The sequence below is a fragment of the Erythrolamprus reginae genome, chromosome 1 (genome assembly GCF_031021105.1).
Source record: "Erythrolamprus reginae isolate rEryReg1 chromosome 1, rEryReg1.hap1, whole genome shotgun sequence".
Classification (NCBI taxonomy): domain Eukaryota; kingdom Metazoa; phylum Chordata; class Lepidosauria; order Squamata; family Dipsadidae; genus Erythrolamprus; species Erythrolamprus reginae.
In genome coordinates, this window is record NC_091950.1 from 147841082 (window position 1) to 147855218 (window position 14137).

Below are 14137 nucleotides of genomic sequence, written 5' to 3' on the forward strand. Positions count from 1 at the left end.
TTGATAACGAAGTACAGTGTTCCCTCGATTTTCGCAGGTTCGAACTTCGTGAAAAGTCTATACCACGGTTTTTCAAAAATATTAATTAAAAAATACTTCACGGGTTTTTTCCCTATACCATGGTTTTTCCCACCCGATGACGTCATATGTCATCGCCAAACTTTTTTCTGCTTTTAATAATTTTTTAAAAAAATAAGCTTTAATAAATAAACATGGTGAGTAATAATCTAAATGGTTGCTAAGGGAATGGAAAATTGCAATTTAGGATTTTAAAGTGTTAAGGGAAGGTTTGTGATACTGTTCATAGCCAAAAATAGTGTATTTACTTCTGCATCTCTACTTCGCGGAAATTCAACTTTCGCGGGCGGTCTCGGAACGCATCCCCTGCGAAAAGCGAGGGAACACTGTAACACCAAAATGTTTGGCCCCAATACGACTATCATGCTAACAAAGATGAATACATTTGAAAAAGAGTACAGAACAATTGAAAACAAAAAAGGATGCTGACGAAAGACAGAGTAGATTTCACAGATGACACAAGCATAAGACTTATTTACAAAATATCAGAAATGCAGTTTCGGACAGATAATCCAGCAGAAATTATGTTCATTGCATCACGAAGAGTTGGAAAAGATTGGACAACTAGAACCTTGGACTTCAGTTTTGTGCTGAATGTTGGGAAGAGGTTTTCTTTAGCTTTTTAAACAGTTCACTGTTAGTAGGGCAATACTGTACAGAAATAATTTGTCTTTTGCACATGCACCTACTGTACACTTCTAACCATGGCTTAATTTCGAAATTCACTCAGGACGTTGGAGTCCTGTCCAGTGTTCATCTTTCTTAGGATGATATTTGTTCGACTTATTAAGACAGTCTCTCTTTATCACCCCATTACCTCCCAGCACATGGCATGACAGCTGTCACAGCACATGCATTGTGATTTTGTACTGCTAAGATAACATTTCTACTGTTAAGGACTGTGCAGAACAACCCTTGGGCTATCAAGGACACACATAGAGGAAAAGGTGGGATTCCAGCAGATATCCAGGAGATACGAGTCATACAAGACAGATACGTTAAAGTGTAAAATAATGTTTACTTTAGAAATAGCACAGTCAAGTTAAAACAGTCCGGACATACACATTCAAATCAGTCAATATCTCTCAGTACAATAATAATATTACAAACCTGTCTTTGTCTTGCATATCAGACATATATTATAAATGCATATCAGACATAGCTTATAAATGCATTAAACTACCATCAAACACACAGATCTTACTACATCAGCCACAGTGAATCAGCAGAAAGGACAGAGAGAGCAGAGAGAGAGAATCATGCTTTCTGGCTCCCTCTTATGGCAATCTGCAACACTACTTGTTAAAGCTATTGTACTTCAATACAAACAAACATTGTTAGCTTGTTTATATATTGCAAACCCAATTGTTTTGTACGTAGTACTAACACCTACCTTTTCCTTGCCATCATGTTTTTAAAACTGAAGACTTTAGGATCAAGAGTGAGGAAACATAAAGATCTTTTGGGGCCAAACGTTATTGAAACACCTGCAAAGGAAGGTGACAAATGAATTGCTGGGAATGTAAACAGTAAGTAACATTGCTTTGGTCATTTCTCTACTTAACATTTCTTCCAGCATCATTTCATTCAGTAGTTCTTGAGGCACGAATCCCAGTGAACAATTAGGTCCCACAGAGTTGGCCTTCTCCAGGTCCTGTTGACTAAACAATGTCATTTGGTGGGGCCCAGGGGCAGAGCCTTCTCTGTGGCAGCCTCGACCCTCTGGAACCAACTCCCTCCATAGATCAGAATTGCCCCCACCCTCCTCGCCTTTCATAAGCTCCTTAAAACCCACCTTTGTCATCAGGCATGGGGGAACTGAGATATTCCCTTCCCCCTAGGCCTATACAATTTATGGATGGTATGTTTACGTGTATGTTTGGTTTCTTAAAAATAAGGTTTTTTAAAATTATTTTAAATATTAGATTTGTTACATGTTGTTTCATTATTGTTGTTAGCTGCCCCGAGTCTACAGAAAGGGGCAGCATACAAATCTAATAGATAGATAGATAGATAGATAGATAGATAGATAGATAGATAGATAGATAGATAGATAGATAGATGATAGATAGATAGATAGATAGATAGATAGATAGATAGATAGATAGATAGAAGACAGACAGACAGACAGACAGACAGACAGACAGACAGACAGACAGACAGACAGACAGACAGACAAACAAACAAATACAGTGATGGGCTCCTACAGAAACGGTCAGGAACGCAGTTCCGGTAGCAAAATTTGGAGCTCTACCCCAGAGCACCCAATTTGTACTGAGAGATGTTGAAACAAAATGCATAAGCCACGCCCACAGTGTGCTAGTAAAAATTTTGGTAGCCCATCACTGCATAAGGACTGCCCTTATGATTCTTATTAGCACAAGAAGAGTTGGGGTTCTAGAACAGGAGTTTCAAGTAATCATATCAGGACAGGTTCATTAGTCCAGAATCCAGGACACCTCGCATGCATTGGTATAAAAAATTATAGTGAGTAAAAACTGAGGAAAATATAAAGTGTTATATTTGTTTATACAGTATATCAAATTTGGAGACTACCCATCTCTCTCTCATAGAATGACTCTGGGAAATGTTGTACAATAAAAACATTAAAGCCATGTAGCTATTATATTCTAGTAGCAGGCAGTTAAGATTTATAATAATTAGTCACTAAAACTAAAAGTATTAATTTAAAACAAAAACAAAACCTTGCCTGTGAATCAGATATATTTTATCCAATTAGCAATATTCATTCCTGATTCCCACTTTAAAGTCCCCCACCTTTTAATTGATATTTAATGTCAAATATCAAATATTAAATTTTAAACGTATTTGCCTTTATTTGAATTTTTTATATTGTTTTTTTTTAAAAAACTTTTATTTGTGCGCTGCCCAGAATCCCTCCGTGAGCGAGAGGCAGTTTCTAAATGATAAACAAACAAACGAATATAGACCCACTAAGTCCAGTCACAGCAAGTTGTGTGAGTGAGAGTGTGTGTGTGTGTGTATGTGTCTCTGTGTGTGTGTCTCACACACCTACAATTTACTTTACAAAAACACCAACTAATTATTGATCTGTACCCTCTGCGGCCTTGTCATTAAAGAGTACTGTACTTAAATCTTTCCATCCACAGGTAAACCTCTAAAAGGTTTCAATCTGACTCCTGGTGACTACAGTACTGTCCAGACATATCCAGATTGTTTTCAGAATCATTGAAACAATTATTTACACTCTATTATCCTACTCATGAATGCATTCACACAACAACTACCTGTAGTTTGACCTAACATGGAAATGGAAGAAAAACAAGATCATCCCTACAACAGGAAAGTGTTAGAGAAGGATGATCCACCAGGCCAAGAGGGACTTACATATTATACTTAAGTTCTAATGTGTTTCATTGATGATGGGTGTCCATAATATTTAAATCTAGGTTTTAAGATCTATAAATTGCTGCAGACAGTTCAGCATGCTATATAAATTTAATTACTGCACTGGCTTTAATCCATATCTTATTACTGTGAGAGGTTTGGATACATTCCTACCTGAATCTTCTGAAATGGAGATGGAAAATAAAGGGCCTCTTAAGTACCATGGGACATCTTCTTTGTTGGCTGAAAAAGTAAAAAAGAGTGAATAATCTACCTAAAAGGAACAGCAACTTCTTCCCATTTATAATGAATAATCCTAGGCTCTTTCATTTCTCTTACACCAGATCTCCTTCTCCTTACTTCTGAATTTAAAAAAAACCTATACCGCTAGTTTATAATCACAATTAAATCCAAAATTTCTGTTGCTAAGCAAGAGGTTGATGAGTTACACCCAATTTTAACAACCCACCATTGTTAAGTGAATCACTACAGCTGTTAATCAGGTGTTCATTTTAAGTTAATAAAGCTTCCCCCATTAATTTTGCTTCTGAGGGCCAGCTGACAATGGTGATCACCTTGTCAGCTGGGCCTGACAATGTGATCACCATTGTCAGCTGGTTTCAGGATGCTGCAAGGATTGTAAGCTCATGCCAATTTCAAAGCACCCAAATTGTTATTACAGGACTAGGAAGATGCTACAGTAGGTGTCATATGTGCGGGAACTGTTCATAAGTCACTTTTTTCTGTGCCGAAAGCAGTCGTTAAACAAATGGTTTTAAATCAAGGATTACCTTGTGTTGTGATTGTAGGGATACACCTTTATTTATTTTTTATTTATTTATTTTGTCCAATACACAATGAGGGTTTTAGTGGGTATATATCTATGTACACATAGTAAAATACATGATGAAGGTTATAGAGGAGATACTCATAGTAAAATATATCTAAGAAAGAATAGAATAGAAGATATAGGAATAAAACATATCAATGAAAGAATAGAAGAAGAGATATAGGAAAAGAAGAAAGGTATAGGAGATATAGGAGAGCAATAGGACAGGGGATGGAAGGCACTCTAGTGCACTTGTACTCGCCCCTTACTGACCTCTTAGGAATCTGGATAGGTCAACTGTGGATAATCTAAGGGTAAAGTGTTGGTTGTTTGGGGATGACACTACGGAGTCCGGTAATGAGTTCCATGCTTCGACAACTCGGTTACTGAAGTCCTATTTTTTACAGTCAAGTTTGGAGCGGTTAATATTAAGTTTAAATCTGTTGTGTGCTCTTGAGTTGTTGTGGTTGAAGCTGAAGTAGTCGCCGACAGACAGGACGTTGCAGCACATGATCTTGTGGGCAATACTTAGATCTTGTTTAAGGCATCTTAGTTCTAAACTTTCTAGGCCCAGGATTGAAAGTCTAGTCTCTTGGGTATTCTGTTTCAAGTGGAAGAGTGAAGGGATCTTCTGGTGAAGTATCTTTGGACATTTTCAAGGGTGTTAATGTCTGAGATGCGATATGGGTTGCAAACGTATGAGCTGTATTCAAGGATGGGTCTGGCAAACGTTTTGTAAGCTCTGTAGGATATCTGTGGAGATTCTCAAGGTGTCCAGGTCATGGTTGTCCCAAAGGTGCTTTTTCAGGAGGCAACTTTGTTTTCTCTTTGAAGACTTTTTGCTTCTCATCCAAGAAGCTCTGACTGGATGTTGGGGAATGGAAGGATTTACGTTTCTTGCAGGCAGCTGGTCATTTGCATGTTTTTAGAGAGTTGTTGATGCCACTTACAAGTTTTTAGCATTAGCATTATAGCATTTAGACTTACATACCGCTTCATAGTGCTTTACAGCCCTCTCTAAGCGGTTTACAGAGAATCAGCATATTTTCCCCAACAATCTGGGTCCTCATTTTACTGACCTCGAAAGGATGGAAGGCTGAGTCAACCTTGAGCCTGGTGAGATTCAATCTGCCAGACTGCTGACATCCGGGGATCAGCAGAAGTCACTTGCAATACTGCACTCTAACCATTGCACCACCGAGGCTCTTTTCTATGTCCTTGAGATCTTCAACAGGAAAGGGAAAACAGGGCCAAAAATATCCTGCAGTCAAGAAGTCTCCACGCCCATTTGCATTACTCAGCTGATCCTGAGGACCCAAATAAACCTCCAAGTGGCCTCAATATGACTCTCTCTAAACATGCAAATAACCAGCTGTCCGCAAGGAATATAAATCCTTCCAGTCCCCACCATCCAGTCAGAGCCGAAGAAGTTCCTTGGATGAGAAGCGAAATGTCTTCAAAGAAAAAAGAAAATCCAGTTGCCTCCTGAAAAAATATCTTTGGGAGACCTTGAATGGATGTTCTCTGATCTGAGACTTACAGCAGATATTTCTTGGATTTCAAAAATAGGAAATATTCATCAAAATATTGTTTTTATTTCCAAAAGAACAACTATTTCAGTGTAATCAACATTCAGTGGGATTTTCATTTATTTTTTTAAAGCTCCAAATTCCGCACCTCCAAATCCATATGCAAAGTGGATTCCTAGAAACTGCAGAACATTGATAGAAAATGGACCATCAAGCCCGAAATTGACACATATGAGCAGGGGTGGGTTCTAACTTTCTTTGCTGCCGGTTTGCTTCCTCCTGGGCCTTGTGGCTGCACGTGCTTTGCGTGCACACACACGCATGCGCAGTGCCAAAAAATTCACAAAAAATTACCCCCTCAAAAAGCTGAAAACAAGATGGTGGTGCATGCGTGGTGCCATGGACTCCACTTCTGTGCATGCGCAGAAGAAAAAAAATCAGCAAAAAATTCTCTCCCCCTCCTGTTGTATATACTCCTGATCAGCTGGAAAATTGTGAAGAGTTTGCAGATTCTGATTCAGATAGTGTTTATGAATTAGTGGCAGGTCCTGGGTTACAGGTGTCAGAACAGGTAGGAGGCCAGCCACAGGACGTTGCTATGAGCCCAGACTCCAGTTAAGAAGAGACAGATAATAGATGGTTAAATCCGCATTTTAGGAGGGTATAGAGACGCAGAGAACAAGTGTTAGGGAAGAGATATTAAGAGGAGGAACAGGTTAATTACTGAAGTGATTTATTCATCACATCCGGGTGCCAGCGGGGAAGAAGGGCGGAGTTCTCAATGTTGTAAATCCATCATGGCCATGTGCCGATACGGCTACAAGTAAGCAAATATTTTCTCTGCTATTTCATAGCTGTTTTGTAATTGCTTTGAACTAAAGCTGACTAGCCATAAATCTTAAGATAAAGGAGGAGGTTCGGAGAAATGCTGTTGTGTGTTCTGATTGTAAAGAAAGGAGAGGAAGGAATTTGACTGCCTATAATGCATTTTGAATACGGGGGAGAGGAGGAATAAAGATGGAATTTTTACTTATAAATCTCTGCATCCAGTAAGCATTATTTCCAATTAACCAAAGTTCCAACCAGAATCCAGAACACCTTCCAAAAAAATTCCTCTCCCAAAAAAATTCCCCCAAAAAAGATGGCGACGTCTACGGATTGGCACTGATAGAACCGGTTCTATTGTGTTGTCACCAGCGGTTTGCTACCAGTTCTATAGACCCAGTGCGAACCGGGAGGAACTCACCCCTGATGTGTAGCCATTTTATTTTGCTCTATATTCTACTCATACATTCTTTTTCTTTCTCTTTACTTGTGTAAGGGGGGGGTTGGGGTTCACCCCATTCTTAAAGTGAAAGGAGTGAATAGTGAGGATTGTTTTAGCTAGGTAATTTTCTTTCACATGGAAATAGAGGCTGTCCCTGCTGAGAGCTTTTATTGAGGAGTGTGACTTTTGCGGGATGTTTCTAATTTACAATATTATGTGGTGTAATTCCGGTTTGTGTCAGATTTGCCAATTTGATGTCTACCTAAATAAAAAAACATTCATTTTGGAAGATGGACTTTGCCCATTTCTTTTTTTGAAATAGGTTTCAAAACTTGGAAACCTGGCACTATCCTGATGACAGTTTTTCAAGCAGGCATAACTCATATAATTCATTCTACATCCACCCTATTAAAGTACAGATATCTTTCCCATATGAATGTCACCTGGCTATAAAAATCTACTAAGGGATAATCAAGGGATAATCCAAAAAATACTGTGGGAATGAAGAGAGGTGATTCTGTGAGGGTTTAAGGAAGAAAGAACGGATGAGGTAAGGTGTCTTCTCTTAATGGAGGGGAGAAAAAAAATAGAGAGTAAGTGTTAGGATAAAACAGAAGTTGCCAATCGTTGAGATGCCACTACAAGTACAAATGGGAGAAGGCTCAAAGTGAACGGAGAGTTAGATACTTTGTCGTTCAGAATTAATGATTTCACATAATAGAGCAGTGATGGCAAACATTTTTAGGCTCGGGTGTGTATGCAGTAGTGGACTCCTACGGGTACGGTCAGTTACGCAGTACCAATAGCAAAAGGCTGGTCAGGTTCACAGTACCGGTAGCAAAATTTTGATATTTTTTTTCTTTTCTTCCCTTCTGGGCTCTGGGTATATTTTTCCTATCACAGTAAATGAGGTTGAATGTGTATAATTTTAGAAGAGCTGTGTGTTTGTGTGTGTGTGTGTGTGTGTGTACACTTTATATAGTAGATAATCAGAGGTGGGCTACTGCCCAGATGCAGGGAGAACGCAGTGGGGTAGCCAAAATGGAGCTCCACCCCAGAACACCCAATTTGCACTGAAAAATGTTGAAACAAAATGCATAAGCCACGACCTCAGTGTGGTAGTAAACATTTTGGTAGCCCATCACTGTGTGTATGTGTGCGGTAGCCCACACCCACGGCCTCTCCTACACATGCGCACAATCCCCCATGCTTCCCACACACATGTGCACAGTGCTTACTGATGCCTCTGGACTCCTGAAGTCTGGGGATGGTGAAAAATGGCCCCACTGGAAGATCAGAAATGAACTCCCTGTTGGCCCATTGCAGTGACGGGCTGCTGCCCCCATGAGAGGGGGGGCATAGTAGGGATAGCGCTATTTATTGAACACTTACTAGTTTTTTTATTGTCCTTCCTTCTCTAGTACCCTAGTATGATCCTTAATTACTTTTAAAATAGGAAATAACTAAGTAGTATGTTTTTACCCATAAACGCTTTAATCATTTTAATCATTATCTGGAACTGAACTTTTATAACAATTAAAGAAAATCGAGCTACTTGTCTAATCTGTTATCATACTGAACCTTGTGGGTAATCTTAAAATGTTACTGTGCTCCCCAACAAATAATGCTGTCTATCATTTGTCCTTTTTGTGGCTATTCAAATAATGTGACTTAATCAACTGAAAAAGAGTCCAAGCACCTATTTGAAAACTTATCTTGGTTGGTAAGCCACTCCCACCCAGCCACATGACCTTTAAGCTACCCTCAGTCACATGATTGTCAAGCCACTCCCACCCGGTCACATGGCCAGCAAGCCACTCCTACCAGATCACATGAATATCAAGCCACACCCACACAATAATCTACACCCACAGTGTGGTAGAATTTTGCTGGCCCATTGGGCCATTTTTCACCATCAACAGGCTTCAAGAGGCTTTCCTGAAGCCTGGAGAGGGCAAAAATCGTCGAAAAGAAGCCCAAAAATCAGCTGGACAGTGCACACATGTGGGTTGGAGCTGACATAGGGCAATGTCTTGCATGACCTCAGGTATGGTCCACATGCCATCTGTGGCACTGGTTGACCAGAAAGGTAGTTACAGTGGAAAAATGTGAAATACCTTTGAAGGCTGTTCTTTCAAGGCAATAACTGTGAGTAACAAATTTTAAATCTTAACAAGGTAAGAGACTTGTAATAAGATTAAAGCTTACCAGAATAGGAGTCTGCAGTGCCAAACATCTCTCGGAAAACATCCCATGGGCTTCGGAAAGTGAATCTCAATTCGTCTTCAGGACCTGAAGGGAAAATATTATTATTATTATTATTATTATTATTATTATTATTATTATTTATTATTATTATTTATAATTATTATTATTATTTATTGGATTTGTATGCCGCCCCTCTCCGCAGACTCTGCAGACTATATACAAATTGTCATTGAATATCCTGAATTCCTCTCAGTATGGAATTTCTACAAGCAAAAATGGGATACTATAATACCCAGAGAATAGCTATATAATTAAGATAAATGGATCTCGTGTTAAAGTCCCATTAAAGTCCCACCTTTAGGGATGGAATAAGAAAATCAATCAGAAAAATATATTTTCTTTTCCTAGCCATACAGTCCAATGGTGTTCCACTCTCCAACCAAACATCATCTTGTTTGCATCTTCTGTCAATTTCAGATTGAATTTGATCATAAAACTCATCAACCTCCTCTTCTGCATCAACAACTGGAGCATCAAGTTTGATAATAGTCATATTAAGATTTGTCCACGAAGTACAGTATAACCAAATACACTGACCCAAGTTCAATTTTTTCTATATCCTCCCCAACTACAAAAACATATTTCTTCTTTGTTTTCTTTCTTCTCAGTAATAAATAGCATAATCTTCAATGAGAGTTCAACTCCAGTCCATTTCGGTTCACTGACACCTAAGATATAAATGTGAAATCAATCCATTCCTTCTTCCGCTATGTTGACCTTGCCATGTTCATGCTTCTAATGTTCCATGTACCCACTGTAATTCTGTCTTTCCACAGCAATATCAGCAAGCAGACATCCTGAAGACTGTTACAAACACCATTAATACTCTGAAGGTTCCTCAATATCATGTCTGAGTGTTATCTGACTCAAGGATCCCATAACTCAAATACTGTACTATTAATTGCTTTTTCCTATCTGTCCATATGGATTTCTTGGGAAAAAATATAGAAATGGCTTTCCATTGTCATCTTCTGTGTAGTATGAAATGATGCTTTTGTCATTTATTTATTGCATTTATCTTTATTTATTTAGTTAGTTAGTTATTTATTGCATACATTTATTTATTTATTTATTGCATTTACATTTATTTATTTATTTATTTATTTATTTATTGCATTTACATTTATTTATTTATTTATTGCATTTACATTTATTTATTTATTTATTGCATTTATATTTATTTATTTATTTATTGCATTTACATTTATTTATTTATTTATTGCATTTATATTTATTTATTTATTTATTGCATTTATATTTATTAATTTATTTATTTATTTATTGCATTTATATTTATTTATTTATTTAATTCATTTTTATTTATTTATTTATTTATTGCATTTATATTTATTTATTTATTTATTGCATTTATATTTATTTATTCATTTATTTATTGCATTTATGTTTGTTTATTTATTTATTTATTTATTTATTTATTTATTTATTGCATTTATATTTATTCATTTATTGCATTTATATTTATTTATTTATTTATTGCATTTATATGCCGCTCACTCCAAACAGACTCTGAGCAGCTTACCACAAAAATGACCTTCCGCCTCTAGCACCTTCCCAAATAACTGCGGCCAAATATAACTGCTTAGAGCCCACCCATTTGTTTCCCATTGGGCATCCTTTTATTTTAATTTCCTGGCAAAATGTTCAATGGGGGAAATAGCATAATAATTACATTATATTTGTAACTGGTAGCACTGGAGCAGAGGTAGGTTCTAACTTGCCCCGCTGCCAGTTTGCTTCCTCCCATGCTACATGGCTGTGCTGCACATGTGCAGTGCTGAAAATTCAACAAAAATCCCCCCCCAAAAAAAGCCAAAAAGAAGATGACAGTGTATGCACAGTGCTGGAAATTCAGCTTTTGTAAATGCACAGGTAAAAAAATCAGAAAAAAGTTCCCCCACAAAAAAATCCCCCCCCCCCAAAAGAGATGGTGGCATCGATGGACCAGCACCGATAGAACTGACTCCATGACATCACCAGTGGTTTGTTATCGGTTCTATAGAACCGGTGTGAACAGGGAGGAACCCATCTCTGCATTGGAGGTATTCTAAATTGAAACATTCATAAAATATGTATTGACAAATAAACATTGCAATATATACAATGTTGTAAATATTACAGTTCAAACAGATGGTTGTATTAATGTCCTCTGAGTATCACCTCAAACCTGCTTAGTGTCATAGGAAAAGAGGCATGGATAATGGTTTTGGGCCTTTTTCTGGGTACAAGATTGATTTGAGGGGTTCGATTACTGCAACGCTCTCTACATGGGGCTACCTTTGAAAAGTGTTCGGAAACTTCAGATCGTGCAGAACGCAGCCGCGAGAGCCATCGTGGGGCTTCCAAGATTCGCCCATGTTTCCTCAACACTCCGTGGCTTGCATTGGCTGCTGATCAGTTTATGGTCACAATTCAAAGTGTTGGTCATGACCTTTAACGCCCTACATGGCTTTGGACCAGACTACCTCCGGAACCGCCTGCTACCGCACGAATCCCAGCGACCGATAAGGTCCCACAGAGTTGGCCTTCTCCGGGTCCCGTCGACTAAACAATGTTGTTTGGTGGGCCCAGGGGGAGAGCCTTCTCTGTGGTGGCCCCAGCCCTCTGGAACCAACTCCCCCAGGAGATTAGAATTGCCCCCACCCTCCCTGTCTTTCGTAAACTACTCAAGACTCATTTATACCGCCAGACATGGGGGAGTTGAGATATTCCTTCCCCCTAGGCCATTACAAGTTATGCATGGTATGTCTGTGTGTATGTTTGGTTTTATAATAAGGGGTTTTAGTTGTTTTATTATTGGATTGTCACATGCTGTTTTTATCATTGTTGTTAGCCGCCCCGAGTCTAAGGAGAGGGGCAGCATACAAATCCAATAAATTATTATTATTATTATTATTATTATTATTATTATTATTATTATTATTATTGCAGTATGGGAGATGAATAGGTTTTGGAAGGTACATGAGTTAGATGGTAGAAGAGCTTTCCTCACCTGTTGTGAGTCCATCCCCATAGCAATCATATCGTTCCCTCTTGGTCTCTAAAAAAGAAAATCACGTATTTGGTTACCAGACAAGTAAATATACTATTCCATGTTGGTCGACAAAATTGCTGACTTAGATCTCATCCAGATGTTTGCATGTCAAGCTTAGCAATCCTGGGTGATATTTCATTGTAGTACCATATAAGGTGAAAAGTAGAATGTAAGCATGCGAATGCTGAGTCATTGGGTGTGAACTGCAATCTGATTGGGCCAGAGCATTATAAGATGCAAATCAACTTCACCATTCCCTTGTGGTCGTTTGCTGTTGATGGTGGTTGTTAGTTGGCTGGCTGGAGCAGTTTGAGCATGAGTTAGATATTGAGTAGAACTGAGATAGTGATATGAAGAAACCTGGATTGGTTTGGTATCTACTAGAAACCTGGATTGGTTGACTATCTACTTGTAAGTAAGCTGAATATAGCTGATTTAAAGTTCCTGTATATAGAAGACTGAAGATATTTTTCACTAAAGAGTAAACTACTGTTTTATACAAATGTGTCTTCATCATTTATCTGGTTCATTAAATTGCCACAATAGATTCTGATATCTTATCTAGTCCTCCTACGTTACTCTGCATATATATATCTGGACACTGCATTGATGTGAGTTCCCCCTCTCCCTGATACATATTATTCAATGCTGATTTCAATGCAATATAGTTTTAATTTTTTATTTAATTTATTTATTTTTGTCAAGCATATATAAGATTACAGAAAAAGTATGAATATGTATGCATGATACGATTCTGAGTACATGGGAACATTAGGAGAAAAACAGTAGGCACAATGGTGCACTTATGCATGCCCCTTACAGACCTCTTAGGAATGGGGTGAGGTCAACAGTAGACAGCCTAAGGCTAAAGTTTTGGGGATTTGGGAAATTATTTATGTAATATGACTGAAACTCACGAACACTCTATTATTGAGAAAGCTTAATGTATTGAAAATAAAAGGAAAAAATTCTGTTAGTAATAACTGCAGTTTAGAATGTCAGTACTGTATTATAAACATAAGATTTTATAAGTTTTCATCCAAAGTTAAGTATAACATTAAAAAGAAGCACATAAAAGTATTGACTATATAGCCTGGGGAGAGAGAAGGGGGAGTAGTAAGAGAGGGAGAGGGAGGGGAAGAGGGAGGGAGAAAGAAAGATTTGGCAAACAATCTCCAGGATATTTCTTACTATCTGACAGCACTTCATAAGCTTCTGTAACTTCTTTGAACTTCTGTTCAGCATATGTCTTCCTCTCTGGATTTTTATCTGGATGCCACTGAAGGGCTTTTTTCCTGTATCTACAAAGCCCCAAAAGGCAAAATGAAAACAATATTAGAAATCCATAACTCAACCACCAATAGTAAACCAGCATCACTAAAGAAGCGATTATATTTAGGGAGAATATTCTTTCTCTGAAGATAGGATAGGCTCAGATTACTGGAGTCCATTTTTTCCTCCCATCTCTTTTTCCAATTAGCTGACTGAAAATTACCAAAAGAATATTTAGTAATATTTCTGTGCCAGCTCAGGAAGCTCAAACTGCCCAAGGAGCTACTGATACAGTTCTACAGTGGAATGATTGAGCTTATCACCTGCACTTCTATAACTTTCTGGTTTGGTTCTGCAACCCAACAAGACCGACACAGACTTCACAAGATAATTAGAACTGCAGAAAAAACTATTACTGCCTACCTGCCTTCCATTAAGGACCTGTATACTGCACGAGTCAAAAAGAGGGGCGT